Source organism: Camellia sinensis, chromosome 12 (genome assembly GCF_055761805.1).
Source record: "Camellia sinensis isolate YWXY chromosome 12, ASM5576180v1, whole genome shotgun sequence".
Taxonomy (NCBI): domain Eukaryota; kingdom Viridiplantae; phylum Streptophyta; class Magnoliopsida; order Ericales; family Theaceae; genus Camellia; species Camellia sinensis.
This window is the reverse complement of record NC_138972.1, coordinates 130822701-130837625: the sequence shown is the minus strand read 5'-3', so window position 1 is coordinate 130837625 and position 14925 is coordinate 130822701. Positions and strand designations below refer to the sequence as shown.

Genomic DNA, 14925 nt, shown 5'->3' with positions numbered 1-14925 from the left:
GACTTTGAAACTCCCATCCCTGTGCCCTAGGGGTGCCCAAAGGGTGCCTGGGTTAGCCATGCATTTGGGCCCTATGTGCGCTTGTACGCGTGCATATTTGCCTTATGTGGCATGTACGAGGTTTGTGCAACAGTTCATATGTGAGTGAGTGTGTGCAACAAGCACTCAACATTCATCCAAGCATGCAATTTTTCGAAAAGAAAGGAGAGCGTGCGATACCTGCCTTACTTACCTTGTCACGACAAAACCTCTACTAAGTTCCCTTCTGTTCTATTCCAGGTTTTGCCAAATGTGCCAGTCTTGCAAATATTTTAAGAAAAACCAATCCCAAGCAATAATTCATACTGTAGTGTAGTTAACATGAATTAGAAGCATTACATGGCTTTATATAGGACTATGAGACTTCCTAAACTAACTAGAACTAAAATAGGAAATTACCAAAATATCTTTAACTTCCAAAACTAATTTAAGACTAAATAGGAAACAAAAACAAAGACTAATTAAATAACTTCACTCACAAGATGACCCATGGGCGACCCCTACAACCTGTGTAGGCAAATATAAAATCACCAAATTACCCCTCGCCTAAAAATCCTAGAAACATAAAAATAATCATAAAATAAAACTATAATAATATTAGAAACATAATTATGTATGGTTCTTATCGATTTCTCTTTGAAACCATTTTAATTTTCAAATATTGCTGCTTCTTTAAATTTACTCTTCTTTGAGCTTCTTATATTCTGCATCACCTTAAAACTAGCCTAGCACCCAAATTGCCATTAACTACAACAAACGAATTGCAAGAGGACAAACATTCTTGAATCGATTTTTTTCCATCTAACACCAAAATCTTTCTTCTACAAGAAAAAGTCCAAAAATAAATAAATAAATAAATTATCAAGAAAAAAAAGACAATAGAAAAAAAACCTCACTCTACATGGCCATATGCTTTCTGACACTACGCATCGAAAATAACACCATGCTTATGGAGAAATTATATTTGCACACCACAAAATCTCAGTACACACCATTTGTGTCATTCGGATATAAACTTCCGATTAAACAAAAGTCAAATATTTTGACATAAACTTCTGAAGAAAAATGAAATGTTCACATATACAATTCTGTTCAACTATTCAAGTCTAAAAAACTGTTTCTGTTCAAAAGTTCATGTCTAACTATTTGACTTTTTTCGAAAGTTTATATTTGAATGGTATAATAGTGTATTGAGATTTTCTATGGTGTGCCCATGCTTATTTAAACCTCTATATTCTTCCAATAGAGCCCCCTGTGAAAGAGAGCAACATGTGTACTAAAATTAGAGGTCCATATAACATTAAAATTTACAAAGCAAGTGATCAATTAAATTGTCCTTGTATTGGAAGTCTACATATCCACAAAATTTACAAAGTAGGTGTTGGATTAAATTCCTCACTAAAAGTTTGCTTCCCTGGATTACATTATTTCATATTGCCAATCCCTTATTTTTCTTGTTTTGCCTGGTTTATTGTAGGTTGAATCTCACATTTCTCTATCATGTATTGTATTTATCTTACAAATGAATATATTTCTCAAGCCGTAAGATAAGAAAATTATGAGGATGGAAAATCACTAATAAAAAAAGAATAAAGTTAGCAATGCCCTAAGTAACCACACATTCAGCACTTGAATCCAAAATCAAAAGCTTGAGTATAGATTAAAAATATATTATTTCAGTATGAACTTTATTGCATTGGTGAAGTACATTGTCATGTTGATAGAAATTTATGGAGTGGTTATTTTTATTTGTGGTGAATTGAGTTATTCCGATTGTTTTACTCATGAGGGCCATGTGAGGAGGGTTAAGAAGGGATGCATGGTGGTTCTCAAGTGCTTATTGTGGTGTGTTTGTTGAGAAAGAAACCACGTACCTTTGAGGAAAAGACATGTGACTAAAATAACCTTACTTCAGTCCCCATTTTTGGATAAGGAAGAGATATGCGACTCTTCTTTTTTGTTGGTAGATTTTATAGGCACATAGTTTACGAAGGGTTTATAGTTTATCGTTAATTTTTTTTTCTTTTGCATTTTACGATGCCCAATGCTGATGCCCTCGGCGTCATATTAATATTATATAATAACTCATCAAAATAACTATAACAACAACAACGATCTACTTAAATTCAAAAAAGAAAGTATATAATTGTCAAATTTTAGCAATTTACTAGACTTAATCTAGATACTAGGACAAAACTTACACTTCAAGATATGTATCATGTATAGTATACTAGGTTCCTGCATTAATTAAATTACGGCTTCTAGTTAAACAATTGCCTATAGATGCCAATTACCACATGTAGAAACAAAATAAAACAAAACAAAAAAACCATTGTTATGGAATGATACATTCATATCAATAATTTCGTAAAAGAAAACACCAACAAATGTGAATTGAAGTAACTATACCAAGGAATTTTTAGCTTAAACAGCTAAATAAAAACTGAAACTGAAACTGTGAGCTTTTTTATTTCATAAATGAGTTTACCACCATTATGCTAATGCACTCTCTCTCTCTCTCTCTAAATGTGGGCGCTTGTGAATTGAAATGCAGTTCCTCCCATACCTGCTACAATGTCTTGATTAACTAGTCTCCCTTGATCATCTGTTTATTAATTTCTTGAACAGGATTCCTTTTCCCTTTTTGAATAACTTTACTAGCTACATCCACTACAAGAATATACACATTTGGCGACCACTTTTGCCGACTAAAAAAATTTTGGTCGCAAAAAAATGACATTTGGCGACCAAATATTAATTAGTCGCGAATGATCATTATTTTTGGCGACCAAATATTATTGGTCGCAGAAGGTTATATTTTGGCGACCAAAAAATATGTTGGTCACAGAAAGTGGTTTACTTTTGCCAACCAACTACAAATTTGGTCGCGGAAGGTCACATATTTTTTGGCGACCAAAAATTTGGTCGCGAAAAATTTATTTTCAGCAACCAAAAAAAAGTAGTCGCCAAATTACTACTTTTAGCGACTAATACTTTAGTCGCCGTTGATTGAGATTTGGCGACTAAAACAATTTGTTGGCGAAATAACCTGTTTTTGCGACTAATTTGAGAGTTTGGTCGCCAAAAGTTTGGGAGAAAATTTGAAAGATGGAGGGGGAAAATATATATATACATATATATATATATATTTTTTTTTTTCAATTTTTCCTTACACCTCACTACCTCAGCCCATTTTCTTTAGATTTTGCCCTAATTTCTTGACAGACCCAACAAACAAACCCAACAACACACACGCAGAGACTCTCTCTCTCTCTCTCTCTCTCTCTCTCTCTCTCTCTCTCTCTCTTTACCCTACCTTCCGACGATCTACACAGTGACCCCAACACATCCGACGATCTATACAGTGATGAGCGACGATCTACACACTGAACCTCTGACCGACGATCTACACTTCTGAACGGCGATCGATTTGCATTGAACGACGATCGATCTACAGTGAGGTCTCTTTCTCTCTCTCTCTCTAGACGATCAATCGATTAAATAGAAGTTAATCGAACGACGATCGATCGATTTGCATTAAACAGGAGTTAATATTATATATATATATATGCTCTAATAATTTATATATAAGTGCCAGCAACACCAGCAACCTTTATTGTATAAATTAGGATAGATTTCTCCTTTCCCTTCTCATATTTGCTATGTTTTGGAACTTTAGATGCGTTTGGATTTTGGCTTTGTGAAAAGAAAAGGAATTAATGGGTCTGTGAACAACAAAAAAAAATTATTGTACTATATAGTTTGGGTTAGAAATATAAGCAGAAAATTAATGGGTCTGTGAACAACAAAAAAAAAAATGAATCTCTGTTGTTATTTTTGTTTAGTTAACCATAAAAAATGAATATGATAAGGCCTTGCATAAATACTGATAAGGGGTCTGTCAATTATTTTTTTGTTTAGTTAACCAGAAAATTGATTTGTTTTGTTTAGTTAATGGGTCTGTGAATTATTTTTTTGTTAAGTTAACCATAAAAAATGGGTCTGTTTAATTAACCAGAAAATTGATTTGTTTTGTTTTGCTTAATTAATGGGTCTGTTTAGTTAATGGCTTGACTACTGTGTTTCTGTGTAATGTGGAAATGGTTAAAAAAATTAATTTCTTTAGTTAATTTGGGTTTGATTTGTTCTAAATTTATTCTGAAATTTGGGGATTTTGTGATTTGTTCTTGCTTGAAAGCTGCCCGTCGAAGCTCTGGTCCTTAAACTTTAATTGGTGTTTTATGTCGATCTTGCTTATTTAACATTTGTTTGGTTGCCGAGAAACAGAACAAAGGGATAATGATTGCATCTATTAGTGTTTTTTTACAAAAATGGAAAGCTGTCTGCTCTCATCTTCTCCTATCTTGATTTTATTTATTTGTTTATTTTATTTCAAATTACACTCTCACTAACCAAAAACAAGTTTTCTTTTTATTTCAAAAATGATGTGAGGAGATTCTGCCAAGCTACTGGATATAGGGGTACTGTTCAGCGCCGTGAGGTGAGACTCAATCTCATAATTTCTGTCCAGAACTTTTTTTTTTTTTATCCTTCATAGATGGTATTTGAAGTCCTTAGTATGTTTTAGAGTGTTGAAGAAAAGATTGCTCGCCATGCTCAAGACAGAACACGTACCACCAGGTAGCAACTCTTCGTTGTCGATATTATCAATTAGTACAATGGTCAAAACCTTTTTCCACATGGTTTTGGTGATCTTTCTATGATCTTGCATTATCAATTCTGGTGTTTGGGCTTGATTCAATGAGATGTAGCATTTAACATTCCAATTGCAAAACCCAGTTCATTCTAAGACAAATTTGCTGTATATATGTGTTGTACGTTTTGTGCACATATACTGTTTGTAAAAATGCTTGTTAAACTCATTTGCATATTTTCCTTTCATGTACTGCTATCAACTACTAGTGCTCATGAGGAAACAAATTGGGTTTTTGAGACCCACCCATTTGCTAGCAATTATATACGTGTGTTATGTGTTGGGTGCACATACATTGTTTGTAAAAATGCTTGTTAAACTCATTTGCATATTTTCCTTTCATATACTGCTAGCAATTACTAGTGCTCATGAGGAAACAAATTGGGTTTTTCAAACCTACCCATTTGGTTGTTTATGGTTTGAATTTGTGTAACTAAGACTTGATTTCCTTCAGAGGAATTTGGTTCAAATGAAGGTGCTGCAAAAATGATGGCTTACAGTTTAAGAAACGAAGATTGACAGTTGATTACAACTCAGTGAAAGCTTTGGGAAGTGGGTTAAAAGCCACTTCTCAACTTTTAACCCACTTCCTCTCTCACAAAAAAAAGTCAAAAAGCCAGTTTTTAACCATCTTCCCAAAACACCCAATGTTTGTTGATTGGGGGTTTTAGATCTTAGTCTTAGCTTTGCCCGTTAATATGAAGAACAACCACAAATTAATAGAAATGAGTGCTTTTACACGTCCCTCTCAGTTTTTAACAACCTCATCTTCCTAGAAACCCTGTACTCTTCTAAACTCATCAGATTAAGTCACTTTAAGTTCTGCTTTGCTCAGACCAAGGTCTCTGCATTGTGCGTCTTTTATATTCTTCTTCTTCACTATTCAACAAAAGGACTTGAGCCATTCGCATTAGGTTGATAATCCAATAGGAGACCTCACCAAATTGGCTGGTGGTTGATATCTCTTGTTCATTAGTGCTTGAAATTTAGTTTGTTTTCTTGATTCATCTTGATTGCAGACTTTGGAAATCTCGTGAAGTTGGAGTTTTAAAGAAACTGTGTTACTACTATATACATGATATATATCCATTGATCTAAACAAGACATAAATTAGTAAATAAATAAATAAATAAAACACTAAACAAGAAACAAAAACCATTTGACGATGTAGCTTGAAGTTGGCTGAGCTAATAAATATTTTAATGGTCCACAAAGAAAGCAATTTATTCCCTTATATCAATAGGATCCAATGACTATACATATATATGGTCCTCGAAACTTATCAATATATCCCTGATATCTACTAGGTGGTAAGTATACAACTTGCTAAAGAACCATTTTTATCCTAAAATATGAATTCCGATATAATCCAATCTGCTACAAATTTCAAAGCTTGGATGAATCCAAATACAAATCCACAAGGGGCAATTTGACTCAATAGTATCTTCTACCTCATTTGGAAGTTCAAAGTTTTAATACAGTAGTAGGCATTCATGAAGGCAAAGAACACTGCAAAACCAACCAAAACTCCAGCAACTGGTCCAATGAAGTTTGGTTCATACCCGAAATTATTTTTCACGTACCATTGGACAGTAGTGGAATTTTTCATCCCGGGAACTGTAATGGGGTCCGTCACATCACCATACTGTGACACAATTAACCCGTAAACTGTCCATGCAAGCTGGCAAATCCAGTAATACCATATCTACCACTTCGGAATTTTCTGAATTTTCAATACCAAAGGAAAAAAAATAATTAAACTATGTTAAAATGTTTTTTTTTTTTAAATAAAAAAAAACTGCTTCTGAGGAAAATGAAATTACTGGTCTAGGGATGAAGAAACCCGAGAAAAGATTGAAGAGTGCATAGAAAGTGGCTGCCAAAATAGATGCTACTTGGTGGTTTGGTGTGATGGAAACAGTCATCATTCCATAGTATGTGAAGTAGAGAAAAGAGATATAGTAGAGAAAAGAACCAAAAGAATTTATGCACTGCCCATTTGAAGCCCACCATAGAATACACTATAAGACTGAAAAAGATGGTTTGAACAAGCACGAATGGTAATCCAGTGATTACCTGCATATCAGATAACAATTAACTCTAAGATTAGGATTGAAAAAAATTGCAAAAATTGATCCATACCCAAGCTCAGGTAGCCATTTGATGTATAATGCTCACGAACAAAATTTTCAATCTAATGTAAAGATATAGCAATCTAATATCTAATTTAAAAGAAGTGAGCTCACAGATGCAAAGATAGAATGCAAGCTTCACGATCTGCATTTTCAATCTCTCATTTGATGTTAAATTTGAAAATTCTCACTTGTGCCATGGCATATGGTAATGCAAAATACATGCCAGCAGCTTTTTCTCTATAAAATACGGTTCTTTCAATAGCTACTACCGGTTGTACTGTCTGGCAGTTATTAATTCCAACAAACAGGACAGCAGCATACATTGCCCCTATGATCGTGGTCAAATCACCCGTGTTATCCCTGAATCAAATAAATTGTAGACAAGGAATTAGCAATGACTTTTGAGTCTTGTTACCAATGGACTGAGACATAGATTTGAATTTTGTAAGAATTAGATGCATACCTTTTTTTGCCAACCTGCCAGAAAATTGATCCAACCATAAGGGCCGCAGGCTAAGGTGAAGAACATCCTCACGAGGTTGTAATCTGGGCTTCTCCAATAAGTCAACCACAGCTTCCATAGGCAGTATTGGAATTGCCCCAAATTGGGCTGAGAAAATTGTGATGTGAAATAGAGGTCTTTTGTTCCCGGTGGAGGTACACTCAACTCTTTCACTAGAGCTTTGTTTCGTCTGTTCATACGCATGTATTAGTTTGAACCCTGTTGATTTTAAAACCAATAAAACACTTTTGTTGCTATAACTGAACTTTTAACTTACTGATGCAACGATGATGATTTGTAGTGTTCGGCAAAATCAATTCCAAGCCGGACTTCTGCAGCAACTGAGCTTGCTTCTAGCATTCATGTTGCTGGATTGTATTTTTCTTTAATTTTGGGAATTCCAGGAATTGCCTGAAACAAGTATAAATGGTTGAATTATTTGTATTTGTCTTTTTATATGTTAAAAAAAGAAAAGAAACAGTTCAAGAATGTGAAATACCTCAAAATATTCAATAATCTTACGAGAATTCCGTCCCAGTGGTCCTGAGTAGATCACTTGTCCTCCTCTTTTCATCAGTAGCAGCTGATGCACAATATAATATGGTGCATTTAGGGAGATAGATAATATATATGTACTTATGTAGGCAGCAATAACTTAAACCTGATTTTACATTTTTATTCCAGAACTAAGGCAGGTATATGGCACCCATAATTAACTATTGGAGTCTGAGCCTCTCAATTATCTTGATAATGATGAATATTTGCTATTTTATTATTAATAATTTAATCCCTTTATTCATGTTTCATAATGATATGTGTTCTTGGTTCTGGCCAGAAGTAACTCGATTGCATTTTATTTCTTAATACTTTGCTTTAAAAGCTTGAAGCGTACTTCGGTGCCTTCACCCTATTGCAAGCTTACTTTGTGAATTGCAGTCATAGGTTCATAATTCTAATCAGGTTGAATACTTGAAATAAGTGATTTGTCCTTTCCCCAATATTTGCTTTTAAATGAATTATTTTCATTTTTAGGAGAATTAATGAGTTGAGGACAGACATTGATGTTCCTGATGACGTTATTAATCAATTCAAGAACTTCTGGTTGAATTTCAAAGATACACCTTTAAAAGGTAAAAACATCTTATAAAATTCAAGAAGTTCTGGTTATATATATTTATACACATACATATATCTATGTTTGGATTCTATTTGCTTCTGCACCAAGTTGTTTAGGTTGCTGTTCTACTTTTCTAGTTTTGCCTAACACGTCAACGTCACCACAGGGAGGAATGCCATTCTGCGAGGTATATGCCCACAGATTTTTGGACTCTTCACTGTAAAGCTTGCAGGTGTTTTATCATCCCATTTTAATTTGTCCCTTTTCACTTAACTTCTAAGGTTGCCATTGCATTGTGTGCTTCAGTTTTGGACATAAAAATAACTATATTTAGTGATGATTTTCCATCAATCCAGTTGCATTAACACTTATTGGAGGTGTGTAACATGCTGATGCTTCTGGGACGAAAGTTCGAGGAGAGTCTCATTTGCTTCTGCTTGGTGATCCAGCTGACCTTTTTCTTTTCATATATAATATACTTGATATTTTATAAGTAAATTCTTGCGTGCTTCCTGTGGCATAAATTTGAACAATTCAAAAGCAAAGAAATCGTGAATATAGTCGATCATTATTAACTACACTGCCCCACCCATGGTCATTGCTTCCTTAATACTTTCTTAGAACATTGAACCTGAAATACTTTCTTAATACCTCCTGGTTTTGGTATTATGATTACTTATTAGAAGTACAATATGCTAGAGGGAGTAATACTGCTAAGTTATCTTGTGCAAAGTATTGTAAAATTATGTCTGCTTTTGGGCTACAGTACATATATATTTAAATCGGATGACTAACTTGAGCAAAGGCTATTTTCTGTTCACAGACATCTAGATGAAAACAAGTAACCTAATCGTTGTGCACTATGCCAAAGGTTAGGTGTGTACCCAATCTTTCCCCTCCTAAACAGACTAATTGGGCGTTGTTTTTTTAGTGTTGGTCTTGAATGAATACCAATCTACTCTTAAACACAAGTACTTGTTTCTTTCTGTATATAGGCTAAAAATTTCTATTGCCCTTCACATTAAAGAACAGTGTCCCAAGGAAATACCAAATTTCACGTGCATGCCAATTCAAATTCACACTGGGTACAATATTGACCAAAATTGCACTAGAACGGAATGTGGCATGTACTTGTAGGATTTTCCTTATGGTTGATCCATATTGGTTGTTTTGAAAATCCACTTGATTGTGTGAATTAAGTTTCAATCACATCTAACATCAATATGCATGTGATTATAGGACAAGTTGTGGAGTTAGAACACTGTTAGCTGTCTTTTAAGTTTTGATTTTTGAATTGAGCTTTTTTTACTCATGGAAACATGACTCCTGGATATCATTTGCTTTTTTCAGGCTGGTCTTGTGACAACTCTCAGTACTAGGACAATTGTCTTTGGTGCAACAAATCCCAAGGGACAGTATGATCCCAATCAACGTATCTTTTTGTCACTTTGTCTTTCATATTTGGAATTTACCCCCACAAATTACTGTTACCTGATTATATCGGTTATTGCTCACCTATAAAATGTCCGGTCACTTAGTCAGTAGTCACCATCGTCGTCCAATTTTTAAATGGACATAAATGTGAACAGTAACCAAACTTGGTGCATTCATATCCCTTAGTGTCGGTCTTTTAGTTGATTATTCTCGTTTGTCCTTTTACTCATACTTAACATAAGCTAGCTCTGTCTGTCAACACGGCACTCTCTAGACCCTTGCTAAGCAACCAAATATTTTAGTTATTTTCTCCTATCTTGTCTTGCTTTCTGCATTAAATAGGCTTTGTTCTAAATTTATTCTCATTTGGGTGGAAAATTGAGTTGGCCATCCTCTGGAATTTCCTTTGTGAAATTACTGCTAAGTCAAATGATAAAATTATATGGTCTAAATAAGCTCGTCTAAATCTTTCATGCAGATAGTTGTGGTGGATAATATTTTCCTAAATTTACTGTTAGGCTACTTGCCTCAATACTGAGTTTCTATTAGAGTTCTTAAATTTAATATTTTCACCCCTTTTTTCCTTTTAGTTTACAATTTGCCTCCAGCTTTGTTTTCAAATTATAAAGGAAGCACTGCCGGTTGTCAAGAGAAGGATTGGTGATTTTGAGGAGTAGATCTTTGATTTTTTTTGTTTGTTTGTTTGTTTTTGAAATGAACTATTACACAAAGAATTCACATTTGCAACCTCTCTGTTGTTTGATGTTTACTTCTACAGAGTTCTGCCCTACAGAAAACCAGAGACAGGCTTTGTTACTGTGACCTCCCTAAATATATGGACCTTCCAGCTCAGTATTCCCCTTCTAACTCAGCATTCTTACCTTTTTTCGGTTGGCAAATTTGATTAGAACAGCGGCCATGAACTATTTATTGGATTCAGGAGTTCAATTGGGGGGGGGGGAGCACCTGCAGTGAAGGTGATAAATAAATTATCGGTTCTTTTCTTCTTTGAACGCCTTCTCTGGTGCACACTCTTTTATCTCAACAATTAGTCAAATTGCTAATACTTTGCAGGGTGTGCGAGATGCTGCTGTAGAGTTACTGCATACACTAGTAGCTGTGCATGCAGAGGTACTTATAATGCATGTTTTGTGTTTGGAAATTTTCTTGTTTTGCTGTTAAATTCTTCCTACTTTGTTTTCTTTTGGTTTTTTTGGCCTACATATCATGCGTTGTATTTTTTATTTCTATAAAATGAGAAGCCATGCCCACATCAGTTTAAGGCCAATCTCTGAAGGTCATACAGTTGTTATCTATGCATTTCTAGTGTTGAGGGCTGCATCTCGGCTAAATGAACTACTGCCCGAATCAATGTTTTTCCATCTTGTTATTGTTATTGCTGTTAATTTTTTTCTCTGTGAAGGCACGAAAAGGACAAATCACAGCTCATTTATATGACAAAGAGTCTTGAATTTTGTTCACAAATAGTATATAATTCTTCTCCCAATTTTACAACAAGAGAAAATTACATCTTTGTAAGAATTCCCTTCATTCTGCATCTGATCATAAGCACATATTCAAGATCACCTCATTTTTCTATTGCCCTTCATTCATATCATATCTGGTAGGTAGGGTAGCAGAATGGATGAATATGCTTTCCCTTGATGTCTTGGGAAAGAGAACGGAAAGGAGGCACAAATGTGATGCCACCTTATTTATGTGAACTGCAAATTTATATTTTTTTTTGGTACACGTTAATCTTGTGTGTGATTACTTAGATTAGGGGCCTTGATCATCAGTGCTGATTGAATGTCTGCTCAAGCTGCTCATCTACAACCCAAAGTTTAATCTAAAGCTAAGAACATCAGAATCATTCATGTTTTAATTAATCTGTGGTATTATTCGTTAAAATAAACTTTACCAACTTTATTAAAAAATCATATATAAAAGTGAACTGAATCAATATGGAGCTTTGATAGTTAACTATGCCTGTATTTGTTATGGCTATTAGCTTATTAATCATCGTGTACTGAAATTTGTAGGTACAACAACATGTACAGTTTTATTATGCCAGCTAGTTGTCTCAATACGATGTACATGTTTATAGGATTTAATTGATTTTTGCAAAGATACGGGTTTGCAATCCAGTGTTGCTGCCACTATCATGCTTCTCTGATAAATTTTCCAATTCTGTTTCTTTATTAGGTGCCTTACATCACTAATGCTTTGATGGATGCGAAGCTTGGCACGGAAGGGCGCAAGGATCTTTTTGATTGGCTATCAAGGCAACTTAGTGGATTAAGCAATTTTCCTGATGCTATAAATCTGAATTATGTATTGTTTCAATTTGTTGTGCTAGATGTATGTGACTTGTGAATGAAAACTTAGAATAGTTGTATTGTGTCGAATGTTAATGATTCAGTTAATTTGAATGATGCTTTAAAATTATAGGTTTATTATGGATTGAATGAATTATTAGGAATTACAGGTGTATTGTTTTCCTGCTTTGGCGACCAATTTATTAGTCGCGACAAATAAATTATTTTTTTTCGCAAAAAATGACAATTGCCGACCAAGAGTTTTGGTCGCAAAAAATACATCTATTGCCGACCAAAACAGCTCTTGGTCGTGGAAACTCACTTTTGCCGACCAAAAGTTTTGGTCGCGAAAAGTAACAAATGGCGACCAAAACCTTTTTTGGTCGTGGAATGTCACAATTGACGACCAAATTTTTTGGTCACGGAATGTCACGATTGGCGACCAAAATTTTTTGGTCGCGGAATGTCATGATTGGCGACCAAAATTTTTGGTCGTTGAATGTGATAATTGGCGACCAAACTTTTTGGTCGGGAAAATATCACTTTTTGCGACCAAAGTGTTTTGGCGACAAAATAAATTAGTCGCGGTAATTAAATATTTAGCGACCAAAAATTTAGTCGCGAAATTCAACTTTTGCCGACCAACCACAATTTTGGTCGCAAATTACTTTTGCCGACCCTCAATTGGCGACCAAAGTAGCGACCAAAAAAATTGGTCGCGGATAACTTTTGCCGACCAAAAATTGACTTTTAGCGACTAATTTTTTTGTTGCCAAAAGTGTTAATTCTTGTAGTGATCATCTTGATAAGAATTTGGTTTTCCTTCATGTTGAAATTCTGTGAATGAAGGACCACATTAACATAAGTTCACAAGATATATACACAAATGATAGATCAAAGTAATAGTTAGACAAGAAAATTTAGTACTCCCGAGGTCATTGAAAATAGATCTGATGCCCTTTGTTTGGAATTTTGCACCTGCAACAGAGTTGAAACTTGACAGATGTGATAAGAGCTCATCTCTGGTGTTTTCTCCTTTCATTATCTTTCTTTTTCTTAGCACATATTCTCGCCCCTAAATGCATTTCCTTACTCTGTTGTTCTTCTAAACAAGCAATTTGGCCCCTTCTTTTTTTTTCAAAAAGCGAAGAATCAAATGTAGATATCTCTCACATACAAAGTTCAAACAATTGCTTGGATTGAAAATGTTAATGTATATATTTATATTTATCTCATTGTATCTCTATCTCTATCTTATCTTTATCTTTCTCTATCTCTATCTCTATTTCATTGTATCTCTATCTCTCTCTATCTCTATCTCCTTCTATACTTATCTTTTGTGCTCAGCCTATAAATACAGGCTCTCCTATTGTATTATTATTCATACAATAATACAGATACATTATTCTAACACGGTATCAGAGCTCTAGATTCTATACTTATAGCTTTTTTTTTATAGTCCTGTACACAGTGGCACTACAGCATTTATTCCATCCCCAATACATTTTATTCTATTTGTTCCCGCACTGCTTCACCGTTTCCAGTGGCCGTAAACACAAAACTGCGACACCATCATACTCCTCTCTTCCAGACGATTCCAGCGCCACCAACCACGCACCAAAACAACATTATACGCACCCTCACGCGCCTCTTATTACTCGGTGCGTCATTCACGACGCCACCAGTCTCTCCACGCAGTACCACACGCCGGTTGTCAGACGATTACACACTACGCGTCTATCATGCGCGCGTCCCTCTGTTCTACTTGTCGCTGACATCAGTCCTCAGCGCATCAACGTCATCACTCCCATACGTTGCACTCTTGCTGCTATCGTGCGCCGCGTCTCCTCCTGCTAAAGTGCACCGCCCCTCTACTAACGCCTTTGCTGCTATCGTGCGTCGTGCACCCCCTGCTAACGTGAGCCGCGCACCTACTGACGTTATCCAGGCCCTGCTGACGTCATCTCTGCACACTAGACCTCTTTTCCAGCTGTTTTTGACCTTCCAGACTCACTGGTACGCTCTGTTTTGTTGATTTTTGCTCCTATAGCACTGTTTTCACTATTTTACTTCACCAGACCACCATTATGGATCATCATGATACTTCTCATCCAATCTCTGTTATCCTTGAAGGCTCCAACTATGTGTTATGGGCCCAAGCCATGTTCGGTTTTCTGAAAGGGAACAAACTTTAGCGCATTATCACTGGGGTTGTGGTTCAACCAGTGAAAGAGGTTCATGAAACAACTGCCACATATGCAGACCGTTTAGAGAACTGGGATAGTAAGAATTACCAGATCATCACTTGGCTTCGGAATACCTCAGTTACCTCTATCAGTTTACAATTTGGTCGTTTTCAACTAGACTCTGTGACTACTCCTGCCAAAGACATTTGGGATTTTTTGAGAGAACGTTATCAGACTACTGGTCTTGTCACGACCCCAAACCGCCCCTAGTAGTTTGGTGCCGTGATGGCCAGTAATCCGAGATTACCGAAGGCCAACTTTCAAAATTCACACACAATCAGAGTATAAATTTATGGGGCTCACAAGTGCGGAAACATTAATTCAAAATACAAGTGGTCCATAAGAGCAGTGCATAAGTCAAATGGAATGGCATACATCTTTACATAGCTTTGCAACTTGAATACAAATAAAATGAGGTAC

General features: G+C 35.4%; 2 long non-coding RNA genes and 1 pseudogene across 3 annotated transcripts; 2 read left to right on the top strand and 1 right to left on the bottom strand.

Moving 5' to 3' along the window:
• The first annotated feature begins 3506 nt into the window (after positions 1 to 3506).
• Positions 3507 to 9384, top strand: LOC114321473 (uncharacterized). The gene is made up of 6 exons (XR_003650291.2): positions 3507 to 4540; positions 4628 to 4680; positions 8423 to 8520; positions 8674 to 8739; positions 8864 to 8947; positions 9331 to 9384. It is a non-coding gene; the product is annotated as an uncharacterized LOC114321473 (long non-coding RNA).
• LOC114321472 (ABC transporter G family member 35-like) lies at positions 6127 to 7292 on the bottom strand (annotated as a pseudogene). Its single transcript, XR_014347181.1, has 2 exons — positions 6577 to 7292; positions 6127 to 6476 (listed from the first exon to the last, which is right to left on the bottom strand). The product of XR_014347181.1 is annotated as an ABC transporter G family member 35-like (transcript).
• A 163-nt stretch (positions 9385 to 9547) lies between the features above and the next one.
• On the top strand, positions 9548 to 12389 carry LOC114321471 (uncharacterized). Its single transcript, XR_014347180.1, has 4 exons — positions 9548 to 9939; positions 10720 to 10918; positions 11016 to 11072; positions 12147 to 12389. It is a non-coding gene; the product is annotated as an uncharacterized LOC114321471 (long non-coding RNA).
• The last annotated feature ends 2536 nt before the right edge of the window (positions 12390 to 14925 follow it).